The sequence below is a fragment of the Rhea americana genome, unplaced genomic scaffold, assembly GCF_003343005.1.
Source record: "Rhea americana isolate MKP2758 unplaced genomic scaffold, rheAme1 scaffold_22, whole genome shotgun sequence".
NCBI classification, from domain to species: domain Eukaryota; kingdom Metazoa; phylum Chordata; class Aves; order Rheiformes; family Rheidae; genus Rhea; species Rhea americana.
Genome location: NW_028186329.1, coordinates 8035719 through 8045936, shown reverse-complemented (window position 1 = coordinate 8045936; position 10218 = coordinate 8035719). Strand labels below are relative to the sequence as shown.

Here is a 10218-nt window from a genome sequence, read left to right as displayed (position 1 = left end):
AAGTCTTTTTTTGTACTTCACCTTTAGATACTAAATGACAAAATAAGAGTCAGTGTATTCAACAGCAGTGCTTCTGATTTCCTTTGTATTAGTGCCTGTGAATAGATTTAGTTTTTCATTAAAACATTTAATGTGTCAGTCACATTTCTATACCAGAAAAATATGTCTTGTCATGAAAAGGAATAGAGCTGGGATCATATATAGTAATTTTAAAATTCAACATAGGTACAATTATACCCAATTTGAGAACAGGATTTTAAATATTATTTCTAACAGAAACTCCCAATTCTTCTAATAAAAACAAAGCACCACAAACAGAAGTATTACTGAATTCTTGCTGTGACATTACAACTCGCTACTAGAGCATCAGGCCTCGCTTTGGAAATAGAGACGTGTGCTTGGTCACACACACACACACACAAACACACACACTGTTACCAGATTTTATTACACAATTTTGATGGCAACATATTATTTTGAGATCATCTTCATAAATTTTGCATTAAGGTAGCTGTGCCAGTACCTGGAATTGATTCAAAATGCTTAAGACACTCAATTACTTTTTAACACTGTTACCCGATGTAATGACATATCTGCTATTTCCCTTGCATTTGATGATGCAACATCATTGTAATTGATTCATTTTCTCAATTAAATAAAGCTACTGTGCTTTTCTCTCTGTGAATGCCACAGAGACTCCCGAGTTAGATGTATTACCTATTTTCCCTGTCTCAGATATATTGCTTGTAAGGCTGCACTGTGCTCCTCTGTTAACTCCACTAGAAAATGTAATGTTACAGTCATATTTTTCAAGTTCTGAGCAGCAATGAACTTAGCTGTATTTATATTAGGCATATTTTTCACTGTTAAAACTATGTTGTTTACCTTTCCAAAGACCACATTATTGGASAGTGTCTGCAACTACAAAACAAACCTAACTGAGGACAACTTTACAGTCAATGCTTCGCTGTTTGCACACAGTTCATGRAAAAGCGAAGCATCCAGTTTTATAGCACATTAAGAACAGTTTTAAGAGTACTCAACATAAATTGTTTTATCTTTGCCCCCTCTCTTCACCCCTCCCACCCCCTCCCTCCCTCCCCACCTCCCCCCAAAAAATCTGGTTTTCATGCACTGCTGGGAGACAAAAAGTTGAGGAGGCAGGTTAATCTTCAGTGATGTAACTGCATCTGCTTAAAACGAAGAAAGGTACAGTATGCATTTTAAAAGTATCAAGGAAGGCTTTGATGCACTCAGTAGGATATCATTCGCATCTCAAAAAAGTCACTTAAAGCCCCCTTCACCATTAATTTGCTCCCTCAGCCACACGTGCAGGAGAACGTGAGCGTGTGAACCCATGACCTGCTCACGCACTCGTCACTAAAAGATCCAGCTGGTCAGAAGCTTTTATTAAGTGTTTCTTCTACATCTGAAAGTCTGTGAATTTGCAGAATTAGACCAGACACTTAGTATTTTTGAACCTGTATTTTATTTACTGTGTTTTTTCTGTATTTATTGTGTATGCTAGTTTARAGTTTGAAGGAGGGCAGAAAATGACAAACAAATCTATCACATTAACAGTCTATTTCTCAGGTCATGAAAAGTCACTGGTATTGGGAAAAACTACTCTATTCTCCAAATGTCATTTTTTAGGTTGGTTAAAAATGCAAAAGTTTGTCTCCTGCTACATCTACGATTTAATGAACGCCTCTGGTTATGAAAAGCAACTTTTGACAGACCATCAGGTTATATTTCTGTCTCCATGGAGACACTCTGGCCGGGAAGTGGCTGAGAAGACCTCTACCATCCCCTTCACATTATATTCACAAGCAAATCAACGAAACTCGAATGAATCCACCCCAGGTAACTTAGAGAAGTCGCTAGCTATAGCTTTAATTTTCACTTTTACTCTCTGGAATTAGGACTTGCCCTGAAGCTCTTGTTTGAGAGATTTGCGGCTGACCCAGGGTTAGATCTTCCCATATCAGTTAASAAATTTTCTCTTTACATATATACTGCTTTTCAAGCTAGTGGAATTTTTTMATTTTTTATAGAAAACTACATATACAAATAATACAACTATGATTTTTTAAGGGAGGTCTATTTTCCCRATTCAGGCAATTGTGATTTTAAAAGAACAAACAAGTTGCTTTTAATCTCTAAGAATGAGAGTTAGATTTTATTGAACAGCAGAAACAGCAAGGATCGTCTCCTCCTGACAAATGCCCAACACACTCTTGCTTTGTCTCTGCCCTGATAGGAATGCAAAGGCAGTTTGTAAGCACACCAAATTTCCATTTGGCCTTCACCATCGTGATTTTTACTCCTCCTCTGGAATGAGAGCATGATACTTTTTCAGGTATGTCTTACAAATTTTAAATTTACAAATTTGAAGTTGSTTGAGCTTCTGAAAGATGTCAAGGCACTGGAAATCGGTAAGACTGACTCCTGAATTTGTTCCTGAACTTCTGAAAAGATCCCACCATCTGCGGATTTTGCAAACAGCAAACTTCATTCATCCAGTCAAAGAACAGAGGGCAAAAAGGAAAAAAAARWWMYTTYMAAARRAAAAAAAAAGACGACCTTAATGCACACAAACATTACACAAAAACCTTAATATTAAATATATTCTTACAATTATATTGTGCTGGTTTTCCCAGAGGTCTGCAAACAAATTTATATAGAGAGATTATTTCATCCACCATTGAACTGCAGCCACTTCTCACAGAAATCTGTTTACCAGAGTTTAGTAACACAATTGAACAAACTGGGCATGAAAAACTACACRCTGCTGAAAATGTGGAGGGGGTAAAGAAGCCAACAGTAGCTACCACGCTGGAGTATGACCAGGATGCTAGTGCTAACACCTCCCTCTTCTCAAAAGGAATGGGGGCCAAGCAAGGCCCATTCACTTCCCCTCTYTGGAAAAGACGGTAAATTTAGGAAACCACCATCTCCAACATTGTTTCCAGCATCGCAAGATCTGCTCTAAGTAGAGCAAAGAGTGGTCAGTTCCCAGCAAAGGAATGGGTTTCAGTCCTAACCACTTCTTGCTTAACGTCACATTCATCAACGCTAGTGAAATGACTGCCAGGCTACRGGAGAGGAATACTCGATGAACCTGAATGACGCTACAGAACAGGTTAGCCGATCACAACTGAGCAGGAATAATGTAAAAAAGGACAGATATCCTCATGGGATGTCTASAGAGGAGTATGGTCTGTGGACACACGGGGTTGTCCTTCTTCCACGCAGCACAGGAGGGCTGTGTCTGCGCCCCTGCACCGAATCCCCAGAGAGCAGTGGGTCAGTTGGCAAAAGCTCAAAGAAAAGCCATGGGAACAATTCAAAATCTAGAAAGGACAGACTGAAAAACTGGGGCTCTTCAGCTTAAGGACAGAGCAGGGGTGGCATAACCACCTCGAGGAGTGCAAAACGCTCCTGCAAAAAGGTGCCCCATCTGCTCTCCGTGGTCACTGCACACACAACCACCACTGTATCCTGCCGGGAGGAAAACTTTCCTGATAGAAAAGCAGAGGAACAAATCATCTCGGGAAACAAGAGCCTCTGCTACCAGAAGCTTTAAGAGTAGTAGATGACTATCCTCCTTTTAAGTAGAGTCGCTGCAGGTCCCTTCTAGTTTAAAAGGAAACTGGTGAAAGTGTCAATAGTTAAAGCATTAGGCAGCACCTCTACTTGCACTGAAACCCATCCAGAAAAATCCTGAGCTTTCTCTCATGATCTGTAAAATCAATGGTGATCACTGCGAATCACATACCATACCAAAAGATTAAACATAATTCTAGGGACATCTTAAAGGATCTTAAATAACTCGAAGAAGTAACAATTCGGATATACAAGTGGAGTTTTCTAACCAAACTGGAGTGCTGAGCGGGTCTGGACAATAAAAGACACCAAACCGGGCAGTTAGCACCTTCTCCTAGGTCTTTACCTGCTTATACTGATAGCTGGACAGCGTTGCACTCCTTGATGAACTAAAGACACTGTTCCTTGGAGCTGGCTGCCGAGTAGGTGCTCTGGAAGGGAAAAGCCTGCCTGACCCTCAAAATCATTCCCTCACATTYCAGCTTCAGGTCCAGAGGACAGAGTTCTTCCCTAGCGGAGTAACTGGCACCCAGCACAGGAGGCCAGGATGGTCAGGCATGCTGCACGCCCATCCCGGATGGGCTGAAAACACCGTCCTCAGCCCCCGGCTGACATCCACTGTACCTGGGAGGGAAGCTCCTTTCCAAGCACAACCAGAGCATCTTCCATTCAACAGGAGCACCAGCCCGGGAAGAGGATGCCTACACATTTGCAAAAATCTCCCAGAAGAGATTTCAGTATTTCCTCACAGATGTCTTTTACCCTTCTGGTAGGTAGCTCCTATGGCAAACATCATTTCAATTCAGGATCTTGCTCAACTTACACAGTCAAAAAGACCTCAGCACAGTCAGCCCTTTACAGGGCAGGAAAGAAAATAAAAGGAGTATGCAAGAACAAAAAGTTTTGTTGCATTAAGCAATTTTCTTATTCAAATGATCAAAATTCTGACGGGTGCCAGTGCCATAGCTCCTAGCTGGAAAATGCAGGCTGTATTCTGGCCAGAAAGATACACCTGTGGGGGATTATGTTCGGTAGCTAATTTTCCCCACAAGAGTAAAATGAAYTACTCACAGGTTTAAAGTTGATGTCAGCCTAGATATGAGCTTTTACACAGCGCATGTAAGCAGACACAAAGCAGCCCTGGCATTCCCGGCGCAGCTGCAGCACCATCCCCAGGACTTCAGGCTGCCTCAAAGTGTTAGAGGTAAASTGAAAACAATATGCAACACACTTTCAAGATCGTAAGCTGAGAATCTACCTAGAAAAATATATTACAGAAATCAAGATTCACTATTTTCCTCCATTTCCAAGCTTGTGCATACTATTCAAGCATGGATTTTACTTTTTTTAATCAAAAAGATTAAAATAAAAAAAAATATACCTCATGATACTTACTCAGCTAACAGCAAAATGTGTGCCAATTAAATCTCTTAATTTCCAAAAAGAAAACATCTCTGGAAAACCTGAAACTCTGCTCAGATTGTACAAGTTTCTAATAGACAAATAAAATTTAGAGTACAAATTTAATTCTGGTTAAGGAGAAAAGTAATAAAGCAAAACGTATCCAAAGTATTTTAGCTAATTACTGCTGCATGTAGTGAAATCTATATTAAGAAATGGACAGAGTTTAAATAATAGCAAATGACTTAAAATCTTTATCACTAATATATGAAATATATTATAAAAGCAAAAATATTTTCATAACACTGTGATACTTAAGATACTGTACAATAATTTAATTGGGAAAAATCACTATTTTAGCATTAGTATTTGAACAGTATTTAATGCATTTTAAATGGTTAGACATAATGACGTATGTGGAATATAAAGACATTTCTTTCTTACTAGGAAACGTGCTGTAACCAACCCTCAATTTATTCTCACAAAATAAATGAATGTTTAAATGATGTTTCTGTCAATTGAGAAAAACAATAGTAAAATGGCTACTTTGCATGCCAAGTTAAACTAAATATTTTTCCTTGACAACCTGCTTACATTTAAATGAAACCAGGCCAAATTTGGTCAATAGTATGGATTACATAAAACAAAAAGAATCTTAGTCTATGTTAATATAGGGATTGGAAAGCAGCAACTTCATTTAAAACCATACAATTATTTAGCAAACTAAAATACAGCACATAAATTAATCTGTTTTTAAATGGAAGTGCTTGCATAGTAGCTTTTTGACCTATAATTAAATCTTACTTGCAGAAATCGCAGCAAGGGTAGAATTTGCTGATGAAAGGATAAAAACAAAATCTTGCAAAAAACTGCTGTGGTATCAGAAATCAAAAAGCATTTGCAAAATCTATTCCTGCTGAAAAAGAGCTATGTAACAAGCTGATCCAAGTCTGCATCGTGCCCCGCTCTCCATGGAGCAGAACCGATTTGCTCCAGCTGAGGATCTGGCCCACAGATATGCAGCATATTCTGCATCATTTCTCTGATGCTTTTCGTACGCTGGGATTTGGTAAAAGTACAAACCTTCCACTAACAGCAGCAGCAAAACAATTTCTTTCCCTGATGATTTTTGGCTGTATGTTTTCTTATAAAGCAAACCAATGGCAAGCCTATAGCAAATGCTTTCTTGGGCTATAAAATTTCCTATTATCCACTTCTGTTTTCTTTGCACTGGGATTTAAGAATGCCTCCTCATTGAGACGAGCAATATGTCATCATTTTGTTGAACTAACAGGCCTGACCGTCTTGTCTGTCTGAGTTAGACACACCAGTGCTCTGGTGTGCACATTGCTGGTAAAATGAAGGTTAAAAAGCTGTGAGAATAAAAAGAAAGGAAAAATCTAACTATAACTAAATTCTTTACTAAATCCTTTCTATTAATTATCATGCCACAAAAATAAACTCTTTCTATTGAAAAAACCTTAAAATAAAGTCTCTCTTACTTTCACTACATTTTGAGATAACTTATKGGATACTTGGATTATGTATTTTAACAAATATCATCTTCTCTATTCATCATTTCTCTTGTCTTTTTGATCTTTTTTTCTACTTATCATGTTCTTTATTTGAAACAGATTTTTAACAGATAATCTTGATCGTTATAACAATATCTTGCTTGCATTTTATTCAAATAATTCTTAAAAACAGCTTAAAAAGCCGTTTGGAATAACATCAAGCTCTCCATCAATCAAATGAAAAAATTCCGCTGGCGGTTGTATAAACATCAGATCAACTCTGATGTCTTCAAGGATTTCAGAGTGAACCATAAAAAACTCCATTAACTTCTGACAAAGAATGCAAATTAATCACAACATGGGGTGAAATGAAATTAAAGGCTCTTTTCTAATCAATGACAAGGCAGGATGAAATATTTGTTACTCTCGCGCTCCCTGCGTTCGGGCTGCCTGGATGCTCGCACTTCCCCGGCGAAGCCCAAACGCAAGGTGTGAGCACAGATTCACCCACAGTAGCTGTTTCGCCCTCCCCACCCCCAGAGCTATCTGCTTACAAGTCGCTGGGATTCACAAAACACACTAATCATCTGAATCTCAGGTGCATCCAATTTGTTATTCACACTCTCCGGTGCCAGTGAAAAGCCTGGCGTAGACAGATGCACCAGGAACCTTAAATGACAGTTTTGGCCTCCGGAAGTGCGATCACTACAGCAAAATCTAGTACAGCCTCCAGGTGAAATGTCTGGAGCTCCATATGGAGCAGGGAAAATTAACAACAAGATGAAAATCGCTGTAGCAGCGGGGAGTCTGAATTTTTTGAAAAAAAAAATTTAAAGATGAGGAAAGAGAAGTAATAAATTAATGGGGTGTGAAAACATTCAAAGCTTTACAATACCAGGGGCACTATTTGCTCAGATTTGGGGGTGGGGGGAGAAGTGGGGTGGGAGGATGCAGAAGGGGGGACAAGATTTCTTTCTTTCTTTCTTTTTTTTTCTTTAAACTTCAGGTCATTTTCATGTAATTTATTAACTGAGGCCTGGAATTATAGCCAAAGGAAGGAAAACATTTCTCTAAATGCAAAAATATCTTAAATACAGTCGTCATAATCTGCGCTTTCCTGCAGTTGATTAAATCCTCAGCAGCTTAGTATTGCCTGTTTCTTTGGAATATTTCCCTAATGGATGTTTCACGCTTTTAAGATACTGCTTTGCTACGAAGTTTGACTACAAGCCGAGAATATTCAGTGCGCAATTCTTTTCATTTTGCCTAAACTGCATTATCATTAAACAAGTCATTGCCCCCATCATGTTTTTTATATAATATTCTGAATTTGGATCTACATGGTTAACTGTACATCTTTGAGTTTCTTCAGACACTGCACATCTTTGGGGTTCCAACTTAAAATTTAATTAAATAACAAAAGGAAAATGAAAATGCTGTGAGGTTCCATAGCCATTTAGTTTTTTTACAGTTCTTTCTGCAGAGACACATAAACTGCCATCAAAAATCATATAAATTAAGGTTAAACTTTTAAAAGACATGTGAAACTAATTTTCCCACTGTTCCTTCTTCAACTCTCTAAAAAGCTAGACTAGGTACTAGTGAATGGGTTTGGTGAAAGGGTTTTGCTTTTCATTTTAAAACGTTTACATAGGGAAGAATTTTATTCAAAAGAGTCTGTTTTTCCTCTGTGTGTGCACCATTAGTGTTAATAGAGTTAGGCAAACACATCAGGGAAAGAATATACCCTTAAGTGCTTATGTTTGTATCTACAGAAAATCCTATGAGCGTCATAGTCTGCTTCTTCCAAAAGGAATTTTACATTACAGCACATTGCAATACCACACCAGGAAAAAAACAAAAACAGAAAACATTAACCAATTCAGAAGTATATAAGATTTTTAAGAATAAGAGTCTCCTTTTGCAAAGTATTTCTAATGGGAAAGTTTGTTCAAATCTTTACTATTGCTTATTTTCTTGTTCCGATCACTATTTTTGGCAGTTAGCTACAGACTATGAAATGCACTGCGTATTAAGACAAAAATTTTACACCAACTCTAAACACTTACACGCATGGTAGCAACTTTACTTACACAAGTAGTTGCTTGCATGCTGAGCTGCTTCCAAGATATGGCCCTATTGTGACCATCAGATTAAATTGTGGTAATATGAGAAATAAGTGTTAGCAAAATAAATGCTCATAGAGCTTAGAAAACGAAAAGTCGTCAGTTCTATCAGTAAAATATCTACTACGGGCCAGCAAACATCCATCCCTTAATCTTGCTGGCATATTGCAGGAGTCCTGAATTTCCACACTGCAATGATTCCCCCTATAAATCTTATTCATTTAAACTGAATTTATACGCACCATTTGTCTGTGTCTTAAAAATAGAGAAAAAAGAAAAGAAAGCCCCATTGTTTTTCAGCTACAGCTGGAGAGAAGCATTCATTTGCAGGAAATTTCAGGTGCTCTCGAGCCCATACTAATACTTTCCACTTTCAGAGAGAAGTAACTCCAAGTTATTTAGGGACAAATTCTGCCAACACACATTTGATTAGCTTCAGTCATTTGAATGAGCCCACTGAAGTGAGGAGGCTTTACTCAAGCGAATGACTGCAGAATCAGCCCTAACACACCGAGGTAAACGTGTATCTAGACAAAACCAAGCAAGCAAGCAAGCAAAATCCCCTAATTACTGCTCTAATCAGAATGGGTTGCTAAGGGTTCCAGTGACCAGCTATGAAAGTACACATCTGAAATACGTATGCTTCATATTAAAAAGCCCTATGAAAAGCAGTTGTTAGAAAAGCTTAATAGCAACATTTTAAAGTTTCACCTCCTCAGCTATTTTACATTAAAAATATACACAATTTCATGGACTACTGACTTACCAAATATTCTTTTACAATGCAGAACCATTTTTTAATTAGGAGAGCAAGAAGGATCTTAAACTGGCAATCATGTGTTTTGCTCCCAATTCAGAAAACACTGTTTTTGTACAGACACATACATAATACACACTAACTTCTTTTCCAAATCTCAAACACTTCTAAGAACAGAGCAACATCTTAAATTGCATCCCAAGTCATTTTCGTTAGGTGCTATAATCCACTACCTGCAATGAACACCAAGATACTCAACTAGCACAAGCGAGTATGCCAATGTGTAGAGGCCACTTCAGCACGAGAGCTTCCTTTTCAACCCTTTCTCAAAGGAGAGGGTTCATTTAAAAAGATGGATAAAAGGTATGTTCTGCTAACAAGTTAGAACTCTCTTTCAGTAAGTAAACACTTTCCATATGAGAAGAGAAAGTGAAAAATCAGTATATTTCTACATACGCAGAATCTTTACAAGTCCATAAAAATGTCAGGAGAATTTGCTTAAAACAGCTTATAAAAATGGGAGAGAGAATGAGTCCCAGCCTATTATTCAATAACCATGTTTGTGAGGCATCTGCATAATCTAACCATGCATAAATTAGTATGTGTATTACAACAGTTATTTGCATAATAATAGCAAGTTAATAGATGCTTAAAGAGCACAGACCAACACCACCTTTAAATCAGACATGCCTCCAGGCACTCTGATCTATACAGACCAAGATGCAGAAAACAGTGTTCATAAAACATGAAAACATAAAAGCCACATTCAAATAATTCATTTTAGTCCTTGGACACTTCATTTTTTCCCCTCTCC

The 10218-nt window shown here is 37.9% G+C and overlaps 1 protein-coding gene across 3 annotated transcripts in view; it reads right to left on the bottom strand.

Annotated features, from left to right (window-relative positions):
- The window catches only part of MAP2K5 (mitogen-activated protein kinase kinase 5), a 142473-nt gene that overhangs the window by 39505 nt on the left and 92750 nt on the right, over positions 1-10218 (bottom strand). The window lies entirely within an intron of this gene.